The following is a 17179-nucleotide window of genomic DNA, read 5'->3' on the forward strand; positions in this document are numbered from 1 at the left end:
TTAAGGAAAAGTGGCCCATCCAGGATCAAATTAGAGACTGGGACGACTTCTGTAAATCTGGGACTCTCCCTGGAAAATAGGGGTGCTTGGAGGGCCTGGCATAACCGCTCACCTTCCGGGGTGAGAAATGTTGCGAGCTCTTGTAGCATCCCTGCTAGGGGGCGGGAGGTTGACGCCCCCTCTGTGCCAGCTCCATCTGCGTCACCTCCACCCAGCCAATCCATGTTGGCAGGGGGTGTGGCCACGGGTAATTTAAACCGTGGTGTGGCCAGGGGCTTCCCACTCTTGCCTCCCCCCTGATCTCCCTACCCTCCCACTACTACAGTGTGGTGTAGTGGTTAAGAGTGGTAGACTTGTAATCTGGTGAACCGGGTTTGCGTCTCCGCTCCTCCACATACAGCTGCTGGGTGACCTTGGGCTAGTCACACTTCTCTGAAGTCTCTCAGCCCCACTCACCTCACAGAGTGTTTGTTGTGGGGGAGGAAGGGAAAGGAGAATATTAGCCGCTTTGAGACTCCTTTGGGTAGTGATAAAGCGGGGTATCAAATCCAAACTCTTCTTCTTCTTCTCTTTTAAAGCTTTGGTTTGACATGACCTTGCTATGGACAAACGTCGGCCGCCTTCTTGTTGGGGCCGGGTAGGAATTTTTCCACTTGGCGAATTGGCACCTGCCATTTGGTTTTTGCCTACCTACAACTTTGTAAGGTTAGGCATTGGGCAAGCCTTTGTTTAATAGAGGGGTGGTTGTAGCCTCTGCCTGCCCCTCATCAATAAGGGTATCCTGTTAAATGGATCCAGGGGTTTGGATTCTGTCCGAAGCCCAGGCATGGGCTAGGGCCATGCCACTATCCCAACAGGGACCCCTCGTGGTGCCCCTATTTGATGTAAGTCATAGGGCTCCCCCTTCTGGTGGTTTACCCTTAGTTGGACTCCCTGCAGATGGGCGGGAGTCGATATATAGCCTGGTTTTACCCAATGCCTAAGCCAAACTGCTCACATCTGTAGCCAATAAAATTGTGGCCTGTTTTAGCCCATAATCCAAAATACTTGGGTTGGTGTGCTTTTTAATCAGTGGGGAACTACAAGGCATGGGGCCTTGGGACGCAATACTGTAAAAAACATAAACAACTCAATAACAGCAGATGAAAAGTGTAACCAGTAAGAAAACACAACTAAAAGTAATAATACAGATGGAAACAGAAGCAGAGACAAACAAATCTACTTGTAGGCCAAATGCCCATTTATATAAAAAGGGGTTTGTCTGGTGGCAGAGGGCCATTCGACAGATGGTAATGTGACTCTCCAAAGTCTTGACACAGCCACTGAGATGCCATAGAATCAGATGGAATGAGATTTTGAAACCCACATCCTTTCATGTGGAACGAGATTTTTCAACTGCTGCTTAGAGTCAAAAGGGTTCGTTGCCTATAAACTACTCTGCCCAAATGGATGGCTGTGCTCTCCCACAATATCAACATAGGAAGCTGCCTTAAACTGAGCGTGTTGTCTTTATTGGGTGGCAGCAGCTCTCCCAGTGCTCGCTAGAGATCCTGGGGATATGATCTAGGCCCTTCTACATTCAAAGCAGAGGCTCTGCCACTAATCTGTGGTCCTTTCCCCAACCAAGTGGACTGGGAACATCCAGCAGGTTTTAATATACTGTCCACCTGGGTGCCAGCACAGGGAACAGCTCTTCATTGATACTATCTCCACATTTGTGCATTCTAAGCATATGAAATTTCAGCCACTTGGGACAATAATTGGAGGATGCTATCGTGCAACCCCAATGCAAATTTGCAATTAAACTGTTCCGTACACTTTAAGCTATGTTTGTGCCTTGATTGTTTGCTATATTCCTTTTTTTTTTACAACTAGAAAAGTGATCTTGCTCTGAGGATTGGTGTTTGTGTGTGTGGAAAGTTAAAAAAAAAAAAACCAACCCAAACTGAAGAATGTTGACAAATTAAATATTGATCTGGTTCTGCATGCTGAGAAAAACAACAAAACGAAAGAAAAAGACGGAGAGTGCAATGATTCATTTGCTAGTGTGCTGGAGGTGATGCCAGAAGCATTAATGAGTTAACTGTTTGAGTGGTCCACTTGGGGTGCTGTCAGATAAAAAAATGCCTCGAGAGCCTTGGGATAGAATTGGACTCGAGAGGAGCCCATCCCTGATGGTTGATACATGAGAGGCAGCCTCCCTTGAGCTGAATTATACAGGCCAGAGTCAGATGTTATATATGGGGACAGGGAAGAAGGATTTGATGGTCCAACGTATTCTGAGATGAATGTCTTATCATTCCCCGAACAGGAGCTTACTCTGATTATACTGGAGGCATGCTCATGGCATAGACTGAAACTATGATCCATAACAGCATTTAGAACACAGGAAGCTGCCTTATATTGACTCAAACCATTGGCCCATCTTGCTCAGTAATGCCTTCACGGATTACCAGTAGATCCCCAGGGTTTTAGGCACGAGTCTTTCCTGTCACAGGAGCATGCTGGTCAGTAATCACACAGTTCAAAGTTGGATCTTCATTAGCAAAAACACAATGTCCACAGACCTGGCTGAGTGTCAGTCCTAATCAGCACAGCAGCTCATCCCCAGTGATCTTACTCCATGAAAACCAGTTGCCGAGACTGAAGGTCCCCACCACCCTCACAACCATCTACGTTCCCTCCAGGGCTTTCCCCAAGCAATCAGAGACTGAGACTGTATGCAGCCTACAGCTGCTCTGCCCATTTCAGCCCTCTTCTGGTTCTGGGAGACCGGGGAGGACAGAAGCTCGTCACAGCTGGTGAAGGAGGCACCCATGACTCTTCACCAGCCAGACTCATCTCTGCCTCTTGGCCTCCCTCCTCTGCCTCTGATTCTGAACTTATTTCTGCCACAGACTCTCCCAGCTCACTAAGCCCTGTTACCTCCTCATCTTCTGACACCTCTCCCCCATCTTTTCTTTCTTCTCCCTCTGCCCACTCATCGTTGTCCCACCACCACTCCTCTTCCCTTGGTGGTTCCTTAGCCGGTTCCTCCCACCATTCCTCTGCATCCAACCAATCCACGACACTTACCAAGCCTACCTGGAGATGCTGAGGATTGAACCTGGGACTGTATGCATGCAAAGCAGATGTTCTGCCACTGAGCTACCACCCTTACCTAAAAGGGAACATAGGAAGCTGCCTTCTGCTGAGACAGACTGGTGGTCCAGTGGTCCACACTGATTAGCAGTGGCACTCCAGGGTTTTAGGCAGAAGCATTTGCCAGCCATATCTGGAGATACCAGGGATTGAACCTGGGACCTTCTGCATGTAAGACAGATGTGATGCCCCTGAGCCATAGTCCTTTATTCTGCAGTGGGGCAGCTTCACACAAGGTATTTTCTTTTGGAAAAATCCCATGTAGAGTCAAAAAATAGATCCTTGCATGAACTTCACCCAAGGCCAGTTTACACCAGTGTACAAACACAGGTGAAAGCTAGACAGATGGATACAAACACACAATTTATATCTGCAAAATATATCTTCTTCCTTCTCCAACATGTGGTATGTATGTGTGTGTGTGTGTGTGTGTGTGTGTGTGTGTGTGTATAGTACAAAATGCATATTGGAAATATATATTTTGATTTGTGTTTTGAGCTGAGGACAGCATTGGAGCATTTGGAGAAAGGCAGGGTCTGATGGAAAAGAAGAAGAAGAAGAAGAAGAAGAAGAGTTTGGATTTTATATCCCACTTTATCACTACCCGAAGGAGTCTCAAAGCGGCTCACATTCTCCTTTCCCTTCCTCCCCCACAACAAACACTCTGTGAGGTGAGTGGGGATGAGAGACTTCAGAGAAGTGTGACTAGCCCAAGGTCACCCAGCAGCTGCATGTGGAGGAGCGGAGACGCGAACCCGGTTCCCCAGATTACGAGTCTACCGCTCTTAACCACTACACCACACTGGCTAAGCTCTGAAGAAAAATAAGGAGATGATGGTTAGCAAGGAGAGAGAGTATAAAAACCAAAGCACTAAATGACTGTTTCCCCACTCCACTTTTGCAAGGAGTTAAAGTAGAAAAAGGAAAAAGAAAGAAAAAGAATATATAAAACATTTTGAAAGGCAGAGGAAAAACAATGTGACAGTAAAATAATAATAATAATAATAATAATAATAACAACAACAACAACAACAACAACAACAACAACAACAACAGAACTATATAACATATATGTAAAGGGATGAACAGTGGTGCCCCGCTAGATGAAAATAATTCGTTCTACGAGTTTTTTCATAGAGCGAATTTTTCGTCTAGCGAAGCGGCAATGGAACACGGAGGTTTTCGTGCCAAATTTTTTTTTCTGTCTTGCGAGGCAGCCTTCCACTAGACGAATGCCTTCGTCTAGCGAGTTTTTCGTCTTGCAAGGCATTCGTCTAGCGGGGCACCACTGAACTTATTGTTTCCCTCAAATATACATTGATTCACGTGTTGTTATGGTTTCAATAAATACATTCCAAATATCATTACATTTCTCCATACATAATCGTTGTCTGAAAGTGATCCGTTCCTCGGTTGCAAGGGTTGCCATGTCATCTATCCATTGATCAAAAGAGGCCATATTTTTGCCCTTCCAATGTATCAATATCAATCTTCTTTTGCAGATGTAAGGGCACAGAGAATCCTTTTACGTTGACGCTTCCCATTTCTTTTCTGAATACAATTTGCAATTCCTCGTGTGCCAGATGTCTGCTGCAGAAGGTCAGTTAAACACCCAGTTGTCCCCAAAACTCAGCTTCCTCCCCTCGCTGTAAAACTCTCATCTTGCCATGTACACTGGCTGAAATAAAGGGTTGCTGATTGTCTGGATGTTACTGTAGGACAGCAGGGCAATGACACAGCATGGGGAGCCTGTCAGTTTGTTCACAGGCTTATTATCTATGTGTGCTTGCCAGCACCTCTCCAAACATGGGTGGAATCTCAATTCTGCGTTTCAGAGATTTCACTTCTATTGATGTTTAAAAACAAAGCAAAATGAAAAAACAGGAGGCAATGAATCTGGGGTGTCTTCTTTGCTCCTTCCTGCCCAAGCCCCATTTAAATGAATGGGATAAGTGCCATTAACCCGAGTTTTGAACAGTGGGGAGTGTGGACAGGAGATGTCACAACTGGTTTTGTCCAAGGTGCCTTCTTTAAGGCTAGCTGCCTCCATGGCAGATGCAGGAAAATGATTGTGCTGTGATTAACCTGAGTCACTGCGGCTTACATAATTGTAAGACTACCAAGACAATGTATAAAAATAAATAAATTTGGATGATATGCAAAGTAGCAGAGGAGCTTACAACTAGGAAGCTAAATAAATCTTCTAGGTGATTGAGAGCTTCTTTATAAAGACTATACAGTGGTGCCCCGCTAGACGAATGCCTCGCTAGACGAAAAACTCGCTAGACGAAAGGCATTCGCTTGCGGTAGGCTGTCTTGCAAGACGAATTTTTGAATGGGCTTGCCTTGCAAGACGAAAAAATTTCCGATCCCCCCCCCCCGTCAAACTGCTCTTCCCCGTTGGTGCTTCGCAAGACGAAATTTTCGCTATACGACAGTACTTGCAGAACGAATTAATTTCGTCTTGCGAGGCACCACTGTACAATGTCCACTCTTTATATTCAAAAGAACCTCACTTTCATAAACATATAACTGAGAAGAATACATTTGCAATCTCATGCTCATTCAAACATGGGTACGTTCTCACTTGAATTTTAGATTGAAGTCTTCTTGCGTGGCAAGGTCCCAAATAGGAGGGGTAGGTGATGGCCACTGCCTCCCCTCACCTGGCGTGCGTCCCAGGGGCGTGGTGTGCCGCCGCGGGTGGAGCTCAGCGCGGGTGGGGTGGGGGCAGCCATGATGGCACCCCACCGGGATCACGCTGCCGGGGGCAGTGTGCTTCCTGTGCACTCCTCTTCCTCCACCAGTGGGTTCTCATCCTTTGGCCATGGTGGTTTGGGGCCAGTCATAGTATCTCAGGCTGACCTCACAGGGCTGGTGTGAAGATGCAATGTAAGGAGAAAAACCTCTTATAATGAACCACCACCCCAGCTCCTTGGGGGGAAATAAAGAACGGGCAGGATTGAAATGTAAGAACGAAAGAAAAGCTTCGCATTATGGGGTCCTTGAAATCCTTGAGAGGCAAAGTGTTCTGTTTCGGTGTGAAATGTTGGCACAGTATGGTTTATATTACTCTTTCTGTCTTTCAGATTCAGGGTTTTTTCATATAAAAAAATAATAATAAAATGTGTTTTTAAGCTTTCTCACTTAACGCTTGGGTGCCTTTGGAATTGCTTTATTCACCGAGAACAATGCCTGTCTTGCTTGAAATATCTGCTTAAAATTGCTTTGGAAACGGCTGCCTTGAAGGCCAGCCTCCATTAGGAATTAGTTCTTTCTTTTCATTCTTTTTAATAGTCGAGCCAGCTAGAAACAGGTTAGCATTCTGTAGGAGACAGGACCAGATAGATCCAGCTCACACAGGTCAGCAGCTAGCCCTGGGGAAGTTCAAACACATTGTACTGAAAATCTGATTCTTCTTGTGTGAGCTTATGTAACTGATTCCTGCAGCCACAGGCTCCGCTTCTATCGATATCCTCATTTATCTTTGATATTCCTGACACCTGTATGACCCTCTCAGGGCATCCTTCCTCTGAATATTCACAGCCACATCTCCTTTTCCTAGAAAACCCATTGCAATCCTCTTCCTGCTGCTACACTCACAAAGGGGGGGGGGGTTGTAATTTCAAGGTCTGTCAAATGAAGGGCTCATGGTATAGGTCAGGCATGTCCAACAAGTAGATCGTGATCTACCGGTAATCACTGGATGTCTGTGGTAGATCACCTGTAGATCAGTGGCTCCCCCCCAAAGAAGCTAAAAAACTTTGGCTCCCCTAAAATAAAGCTCAACATATTTGCCCTGCACCCCTAAAATGACCTGAACCTCCGAAAATAGGGCTTGAGGAAGAAAACTGGCCTTGAGAGCCAGTGTGGTGTAGTGGTTAAGAGCGGTGGACTTGTAATCTGGTGAACCAGGTTCGCGTCCCCACTCCTCCACATGCAGCTGCTGGGTGACCTTGGGCTAGTCACACTTCTCTGAAGTCTCTCAGCCTCACTCACCTCACAGAGTATTTGTTGTGGGAGAGGAAGGGAAAGGAGAATGTTAGCCGCTTTGAGACTCCTTCGGGTAGTGATAAAGCGGGGTATCAAATCCAAACTCTTCAAATCCAAACTCTTCTTCCTCTTCTTTCCTTCCTAAAAAAAAACTCAACGCCGCTTTCCTCTTCCCTAAAGAAGCTCAAGAACTTTTACATGAACCCCCCAAAACAGGGCTTTTCTTCCTAAAAAAAAAAGCTCAACAACTTTGACCTGAAACCCCAAAAAGGGGGTAGATCACTGCCAGTTTTTAACACTGTGAGTAGATCGCAGTTTCTTGGAAGTTGACCACCCCTGGCATAGGTTAATGGTGGCATTAAAAAACCCATGGAAATCCTGCTGGATCGAGAGGATAGTGATGTAATCCATGCATCTCAGACAGAGGAGAACATCTTAGGAGTTAGGGCAGAATTGAACCATGGACACAGTTTACACAATCAGGGCCTGCAATAAAATGCTGCAGTGTAGAGCAATCCTGTTCACTGTTGTCACCACCTGTGCTCTCTTCCATTCAATTTTCCCAATAGCCCATGAACATTCTGTAGCCATGGAGCATGCTCAGTCCTCACGCCTATGTCACTTCCCCTCACCTTGGGAGGAAATTGGCAACCAAGCTTTTTGATCTACTCAGTCTACACGTGAGTTCAGTGTGAATTCTGAGCTGCTCCCTGCTGCTGCATGGCTTTAACCAGCCTCTTTGGTTTCAGAAAGAATGGAGTCTGAACCTAACATTTCCCTATACTTAAAGTTTAGGAAGTTTTGCTGTTTTGTAACCAAGCAACATTCTACTGCCTATGCAACTTTTCCTGATTGCTGTATGGAAAATAACATGAATCTGACCTTTGAAGAGTTTTGTAAGGAAACCATTTTATAGCTTACTCAACATGATTTTAAGGACATGGTTTAAGTCGGGCTGGATATGTTGAATATGCCCTCATCATGTAATGAGTACCCGTTTAAACATATATTTTTTACATTGTTTTTTACATTGTTTTTATAAATGCAAATATATTGTTTTATGCTGGTCTGTGACCAAATAAAGTATATTCATTCATTCAACATGTAGTCCACCTTTGTGCTAGGGAAGTGAGATTCGCTGGAAACAGCACATTTTAAAGATTTTACAGCCTATATTCCCACACTTTTCTTTGCTGAATGCTTTGCCATGGATTGGCGCTACTCTGAAGTTTCATATAGAGTCCTGAATCAGATCAGAAGACCTGTGTGCAGCCTTGGTTATAACATACCCTCCAACATTTCACTGATGAAAATAGGGGCGTCCTATTCCATACCCTCCATTTCTTCAATGAAAATAGGGACATCCTAGATTTTACTTTCTTTGGCTCCATGATCACTGCAGATGGTGACAGCAGTCATGAAATTAAAAGACGCCTGCTTCTTGGGAGGAAAGCAATGACAAACCTAGACAGCATCTTAAAAAGCAGAGACATCACCTTGCCGACAAAAATCCGTATAGTTAAAGCTATGGTTTTCCCAGTAGTAATGTATGGAAGTGAGAGCTGGACCATAAAGAAGACTGATCACCGAAGAATTGATGCTTTTGAGTTATGGTGCTGGAGGAGACTCTTGAGAGTCCCATGGACTGCAAAAATATCAAACATCCATCCTTAAAGAAATCAGCCCTGAGTGCTCACTGGAAGGGCAGATCCTGAAGTTGAGGCTCCAGTACTTTGGCCACCTCATGAGAAGAGAAGACTCCCTAGAAAAGACCCTGATGCTGGGAAAGATGTAGGGCACAAGGAGAAGGGGGCGACAGAGGATGCGATGGTTGGACAGTGTTCTCAAAGTGACTAGCATGAGTTTGGCCAAACTGCAGGAGGCAGTGGAGGATAGGGGTGCCTGGCGTGCTCTGGTCCATGGGGTCACGAAGAGTCGGACACGACTGAACAACAACAACAACAACAAGGAAAAGCGGGGCATTCTGGGATCAAATCAGAAACTGGGACTTCTGTAATTCCAGGACTGTCCCTGGAAAATAGGGACACTTGTAGGGTCTGTTATAATACATATCCCTGTCAAATGGTTCCAATATGCAGGGCCCATCCAGACAGAAGGTTTTTGGGCAGGTGTAACATGTCATTAATGCAACAATAGTACATTGGTAGTATATTTATACTGGACTGTCCAAACATAATTTGGCTTCATTGGTTGGTCTGTGATGCTTCCTGAGTGTCGCTGCATTATTGCCATTTGGAGGAATAATTGTGCATGTCAATCTAATGTAAGTGGGACATATAAAACAACAACAACTGGCACATTTGTGTTTTTATGATGTTAGCCACTCTGAGCCCGGCCTCGGCCGGGGAGGGTAGGATACAAATAAAGTTATTATTATTATTATTATTATAGAGACAATTTATGCTACCCGAGTTAGGAAGAGAGCAGAGAGAATTGTAGCAGATCCTTTACATCCCGGTCATCATCTGCTTGATTTACTTCCATCTGGACGTCGCTACAGGACTTCATATACAAAATCGGCCAGGCACAAGAATAGTTTTTTCCCTTGTGCCATTAAATTGTTAAATTCATAGTTGTATAGCTGAAGGGGGGGGGGTAAATTATGGGTGGGGTTCCCTTGCTTCTTTGTATTGTGAGAGGAACAGTGTCTGTATGTTTACATTGCAATGTAGCTGAAACAAATTCCAAGTATGTTGGAAAATGTACTTGGCCAATAATAAATTATTCCTATTCCTATTCCTATTCCTATTATTATTACAGGATTTCAGCAGGATATAACTGGACATGTAGTGTTTGGAAAAGAAGCAGTAGGTCTTCCTCAAAACTTTTGGAGGTGCCAACAGTATTAATAATAAATAATAAAAATAAAAATAAGTATTGAAAGCAGGATCACGTATAACTTCCCTGATGCCCTTGTGAATACAAATCATCATGAATGTGCAATGAAAAGGATGCCTGCAAGGGATTTCTTCCCTTTGTTCATTTATTTACAATTATGAATGCAATAGCCGCTGCTCAGCCAGGCTGATGTTTACCTAGCTAACTCTGCCACTTAAGGCAAGAAGGAAACAAAGAAAAAAAGCAAGAGGTCAGAGAGCAGACATTATAAATAATTAGGCCCCGTTGAAACGATTCAAGCGACAAAGGTCTTCTGGAGAAAAAACAATCTCTGAATGAAAAATGTGTCTTACATCTGGGAATATAGCAGCCATAAAGGGCAGTATGTTTGAGCCTCTTACGAACTTTTTTTTTTTAAAGCAGAATACAAGAAGGATGATGCTATTACTTGTATAGCATTTTCAAGTGTTCAACCTGTTTTGCATTTCTTATCCAGCCATAATCTTTACAAGAACTTGTATTTTATGACCCTCCACATTTCAAAATGGAGGCAGGGGACTGGGGCAGGATAGGCAGAGGAGCTAGCCTAAAGCTATTCAGGAAGTTCATTGCAGAGGCAAGATTTGAACGTGGGACTTCCACTGGCCATCACCTACCCCTCCTAATTCAAGGGTATTCCGTTAAAGGAATCTGGAGGGCGTGGTCTCTGTCCGAAGCCCCTGACAGGAGACTAGGGCCATGGCACGACCCCTAGCGGTGATCCTGGAGGAGTCCCTAGTTGATGTGCCTCAGCAGGGCTGCTCCTATTGGTGGTTAACCCTTCCAAGACTCCCTGCGTATGGGCAGGAGTCAGATATAGTAGTGTGGTTTTCAATGCCTAAGCCAATACCACTCACATTCTGTAACCAATAAAGCTGTGGCCATTTTCTCCCATTAACCTAAAATACTGTTTCATGTGTCTTTATTCCACTTCCTAGGAGGGTTTGGGACCTTGCCACGCAAGTGTCTTTGAGCTCTTTGCTCTCCTACTTTCAAGGCGCACCAGGTTCTGGGAGTGGGGGGGGGTCTGGAATGCTTTCTAAAGACACTGTGACCATCAGCTGTCACCCCCTGGTGCTTCCTCCTCTCCCATTATTTCCCAACTTCTTCCCCCATCTGCCTCTGAGCTGTGACCTCCCTCAAACCCCTATTGTAATTCTAAACTGTCTTCCTCTTCCTCCTCCCTGGAAGGGTCAAGCTGGGAAGGCTGTCTCCACCATTCCTCCTCTGCCTGGTCCCTGGCACCAACTCCCTGAAACGCAGGAATATTTTTCCCAATGTGGGGCTTGAACCCATGACCCTGTGATTAAGAGACTCGTGCTCTACTGACTGAGCTATCCCAACCCTCCTCTTCTGATCAAAAGGAAGCCTCTAAGCATACTCAGCAGACACACAGTTTGGTTTGATTTGCAAATCAGTAGGGTGAGCACATATGGGGTCATTGGGAGTAGCGCCGTGGGTCTCCATGCATCCCTGCACAGTTTGCACCCTCACATATCCACAAAAACACATGCAGAACACTTAAGACCGTACATTCATGGGTATTGGATATTTTATGCCACTCATGTGTCCCTGTGAATTGTTGGCACCACTGAAGTTGAAGATCCTGAAAGCTAAATTCTACACGGCTGCTGCGACAGCACCTGACTAATGGAAGCAATATCAGATTTGAAGGGGGTAGGGAAGTATATGCCCTGCAAATGGGTATGATTTGCGCAAAGCACAAGCCCTGGATGTGGTGAGACAGAAGTGGAACAGCTCCTCCGAATCCCGAGAGGAAAATATAGGTTTCCTTGAAAGCACAGCCTCAAGGAGCCAGTCATGCTGCAGCCTTTCAGTTCTTGCTCCTCGCAAAACAGCAAGCGCCTGTTCGGAATAGACAATATGTGGCGTGTCACCTCTGATTAGCGAGATGCTAAAGCATCGCTACACGACTGCCAGGGTGGCCTCTTGGTGCAGCGAGAAGCTAAAAGGAGCCATAATAATGTCAAAGTGACACGAGCAGAAAGTGCTATACATGAGGAGCCACATTGTGAGAACAGTCTCTGAAGATCTTAGGTCCAGAACTATTATGTGACTCTCTTAAAACCCTACTTGTGGGCATAAAGGGTGGTGAGCATGATCATGGGGGTCGTAGGGTTAACAACCTCCTGACCCGCACTCCTGAAGCTGCCACTAGCAGGGCCAGCCCCAGCTGGTGATGGTAACTTCTCAGTGAAGTACCTTCAGGCTTGAACTGTCTCCACCCACCTAGACCAGCTATTGGAGCTTTCTGGAGAGGAAGGCATTTGAGAACTTCCCTCTTCCAGCTGAGCCTTGTTTTGAGCAACAAAGTCTTCCTGAACTCTGCTGTGTTCCTGGCTTACTCTTTGATTGTGACCACTGGCTGGCCCAACAGCTCCTGGTTCCTGGCTCACTTCAGACTGCTACTTGTGGCCCAGTCCTAATGTCCGAAGAGGTTGTGCATCTCCCAGAAGTTTGATGGTGCTTGACACAAATGTGCTGGCTGGAGTTGACGGGAGCTGTCATCCAAAACATTTGGAGGAACCCAGCTCGGTGAAGGTCAATGTACGAGCTGAATCCACATTTCTTACCTTTAATGCGAGGAAATCCACACATGTATGTGTTCCAGCCAGAGTCTGGTACAATTATAGGTCAAGCTGAGAGCCAGTGCAGTGTGTGGGTTTGGGAGACCAGGGTTCAAATCTCCACTCAGCCATGAAGCTCACAGAGTGATTTTGTTTTTAATTATTTTTTATTTGGTTTTTCCAGTTAATATCTACAAACAAATTTGGGGGGGGGGATACAAGATTCTTTCGAATCTATAGACTTCCCTCTACCCTTCCGTGGGTTCCATATTTATCCTTTTCTGCTGCATTTTTTAAGTCACCCAGTTAATTGATTATCCAATATATCCCAAGTCTCTGTTACATTGCAAGTGTTATTTAAGTCCTGTTAAAGTGTTCAGTTGTTTACAGTGTTCTTCCAAGTGCAATATAAATTTCCCCCATTCTTTATTTAAACCTTGCTCTTCCTGATTTCTGATTTTTCGCGGTTATTTTCACCATCTCAGCATAGTCCTGTTGATTTAAGCCAGGATCTATCCAGGTCTTGTGCCCCACTTCGTGCCCCGACTGGGCCAGGCGATAAGACTGGAACACCTACAGCTCAATCATAATATCTGGACTCAAGACTGTCTGTCATGAGCACCCTCACTTCCTCAGAGGTTGAATAAAGCGCTGGCTATATTAACTTGAAACAGTTCTTCTTTATTTTCTACAAGCTACAATATATACATAACTATACAGCTTGTGTGGCTAAGTTTCTTCCACACATCTTATCTACAGAACAAACCCTGTCTAACACACACAGTGAAGGTCACATTCTGTCTGACACAGAGAGAAGTTAATTAAGAGATCAAAGACTCAGTTCCCTCCCCCTTCTCTCAGACCATAAGTCACACGATTCTCACAAAGGGAGGGGGTGAAATACTAACAAGTCCATCAGTTTGGTCTGCCATTCCTCCCTGGTAGGGACCTTGTCTTTCCATCTCTGGGCTACAAGCATAAACAGTCTTTTTGCTCTTTTGGTTACTTCTGCACCTACAATTCCTAATTTAAAAAAGCTTCTGGTTTTGTTTTTGTTTTTTTAAACCAAGGTTATTTTAAACAATTTTTTAAGTTCATTATATATCATTTCCCAAAATACTTTCATTACCTTACAGTTCCACCACATGTGATAAAAGGTTCCTTCTTTCTCTTTACATTTCCAGCAGATATTTGAACTTGTCCTATAAGCTCATGGGGTGACTTTGGATCATTCATAGAATCATAGAATCATAGAGTTGGAAGAGACCACAAGGGCCAGCCAGTCCAACCCCCTGCCAAGCAGGAAACACCATCAAAGCATTCCTGACAGATGGCTGTCAAGCCTCTGCTTAAAGACCTCCAAAGAAGGAGACTCCACCACACTCCTTGGTAGCAAATTCCACTGCCAAACAGCTCTCACTGTCAGGAAGTTCTTCCTAATGTTTAGGTGGAATCTTCTTTCTTGTTTCTCTTAACCCAACTGACCTCACAGGGTTGTTGTGAGAAAAAAATACGGAGAGGAAGATCCATGTATGCACCCTCAAGCTCCTTGGAGGAGAGGTGGGGTAAATGTAATGATAAATAAATGTAATGATAAAAAGAAAACGTTTTCTATGGAAATCATGAGCTCTAAAGAACTGGGGGCAGCAGCAAAGATAAATTTCTGGTGGGCTTTTCTCACGGTTAATGTGTGTTTGAGTTTGTTCCAAATAAAAATTGCTTTAGTTAGCATCCTCCATCCTTCATGTAAAGACTACATATCAGGGGCATAGCAGGGTAAATTGGTACCCGGGGGCAAATTTTTTTTGTCAACCCCCCTAATTGATTCCCCCCCCCTGCAAAAATGGTTTTCCATTATTTCATATTTTCTTACAAAGGAATAATAACAAGTAATAATAATAATAAACTTTTATTTATATCCCGCCCTCCCTAGCCGAAGTCGGGCTCAGGGTGGCTAATATCAGATACATAACATTGGTATAAAATCAAACAATAATTAAATTACCTCCTAAAAACACCTCAAAATCAAATTAAAGTCTAATTAGATGGCTTTCCACAGGGTTGGGGTTGGGAACAGTAAGTGCTCCACTGAACTGAAATTTCAGCCTTCACGCCATAGGAAAACAGCCAAGTGAACAGCTATTTTGGTGGAGGAGGGTCAAGATATTAACCGATGTGCATGAAATTTCATATATAGCTATATAATCCCTAGTATAGTAAGATAAGATCTTTGGAGCAGGCTTTTTTTTTTTAAAAAAAGTTTTTTTTTATGAACCGCCCTAGTAGGGCAGTAATTGTTCCTTGATAATTTGTCACCCCCTCCATTATGGAACATGGGGCGGTCCACCCCCTACACCCCGCCTTGCTACACCCCTGCTACATATTACATGTGGGTATTAAAGGCTACCCACAACTCCTTCCTCACAAAGCAGGCAGAACAGCAGGTGTGGTCCGTTACTACGGCATTTACACTTGCCATTTCTTCATCTGCAACCAACCATGTTGTTGTTTAGTCGTGTCCGACTCTTCGTAACCCCCATGGACCAGAGCACGCCAGGCACTTGTGTCTTCCACTGCCTCCCGCAGTTTGGTCAAACTCAAACCTAGTTAACTGCATGTCCAAGTTCTAGTAGATTTCCTTCCCTTGCCATCTTGCCCAGGGATTGTTGAGTGAGAAGACTTTCTGTTCTGTTAACAAGGGCTCTCTCTTAGCTGCTAAAACTGTCAGCTCAAAAGTGCTTGCGTGCCCTTGTGACACACAGCTGCTTGTTACGCCGCTCCAAAATAAACACTTCAGGAAAAATTTGGAAGGGTGAGTCATGCACGAATGCCTGCAACTGTCTCCGAGATGGCATTTTGACATTTTTTGGCACCGGAAGACAATATGCTTGTTCTGCAGAGTGCTTCCCACACAGGTCACTCTGGGTGGAGGTGACCCACTGACAGCTATTTTTAAGCAGGTTACAGTAAAATCTATACAAAACTTGAAGCTGGTTCCGAACAGTAAACCTTCCGTGCCCTTGATTTGAATGGGCTTGCTGAACGCTATAGAAAATTATACTGCGCATACTTCAGAAATGTCCGAGGTCAGGCACCCTCTGCAGCAGGTAGCATAATATATGATTGTTCAGCATCAATGATGCTAATATTTATAATCCATAGCTTGTGACCAACATCTGGTTTTGGCAGGGCTGGCCCAAGACGTTTTGGCACCAGAAGTGAACCACAAAATGGCATGCGCTCACACACGGTCAGTGAAGAAGGGGCGGATGAAGATCTACATCAGGAACAAGGAGGAAATAAAGATCTACATATGGAACAACGGTGAGAGGACACCAACAGTGTCTCCTATTTGCTGAGAGTCCACTGTAGAGGTGACTTGGAGGGGGCAGCTGTTGAGCAGTAGTGGGTGATTCATTCCTTGGAGGCTGCATCTGTTGTCCTTGTGGGTTCTGCCACCTGAGGCAATTGACTCACCATGCCTCGTGAGTGGACCGGCCCTGGATGCTCTCCTCTGAATCTTAGTTACATGCAGAACATCTTGTTGGAGGAACACAGATTGAACACTACTGGCCTAGGGGAAAAAATCTGTGTGGTGAAAGCAGTATCCCAGTTTCAAAGTACATTTAAAAACAAAGCATATACACACACTCCTCTCATATACACAGGGTATATTCAGGTGCCTTTTCAGGCAAAGTGAGGCATAGCCCTGCAAAGGTTCTGAACACACAAAACCTGCAAAGCCAGTGTCTATTTATCACATACAATAATACCAATGCATTGCCAATGACTTAGAGGTTTCTGTCCATCTTCTCTGCTTAGCCTGTCATAAGCATGGCCCCACACCTGGCTGGAGAGTTAGAGGTGGGATAGCATACAACAGCAGTAATCGTAATCAAGACACAAGCTGGTGTAGTGTAATGGTTAGAGTGTTGGACTATGATCTGAAAGACCAAGGTTCAAATCCCCACTCGCCCATGAAGCTCACTGTATGACACTGTGGTAATTGCTATAATTTTATTTTGGTGGTGTATGCTGCCTGCAGCCCTCTGTCCACTTACCTGAGAGTAAGTCACATTGATCTCCTCCCTTAATTGAACAGGGAAACAAGCACCACAACCAATCACTCAGTAGTTGGTTGTTCTCTCTCTCTCTCTCTCTCTCTCTCTCTCTCTCTCTCTCTCTCTCTCTCTCTCTTTATAGGCATGACTGAGTGCCACTGAACAAAAATCTAAGTCTGTGTAAAACCATGTGTAAGCCCAAGCTAACAAAATGAATTTCAATAGGGACAAATGCAAGGAAGAACCAGATGCACAAATATAAGATGGGGGACACCTGGCTTACGAGAAGTACATGTGAAAAGGATCTTGGGGTCTTGGTGAACCACAAGCTTAACATGACTCAACATGACTAATGCTATTCTAGGTTTCATCAACAGAAATCTAGTGTCCAGGTCAAGGAAAGTAATAGTACCACTCTATTCTGCCTTAGTCAGAACACACCTAGAATACTGTGTCCAGTTCTGGGCACCACAATTTAGGAAGGATGTTGACAAGCTA

Source organism: Lacerta agilis, chromosome 3 (assembly GCF_009819535.1).
Source record: "Lacerta agilis isolate rLacAgi1 chromosome 3, rLacAgi1.pri, whole genome shotgun sequence".
Lineage (NCBI taxonomy): Eukaryota > Metazoa > Chordata > Lepidosauria > Squamata > Lacertidae > Lacerta > Lacerta agilis.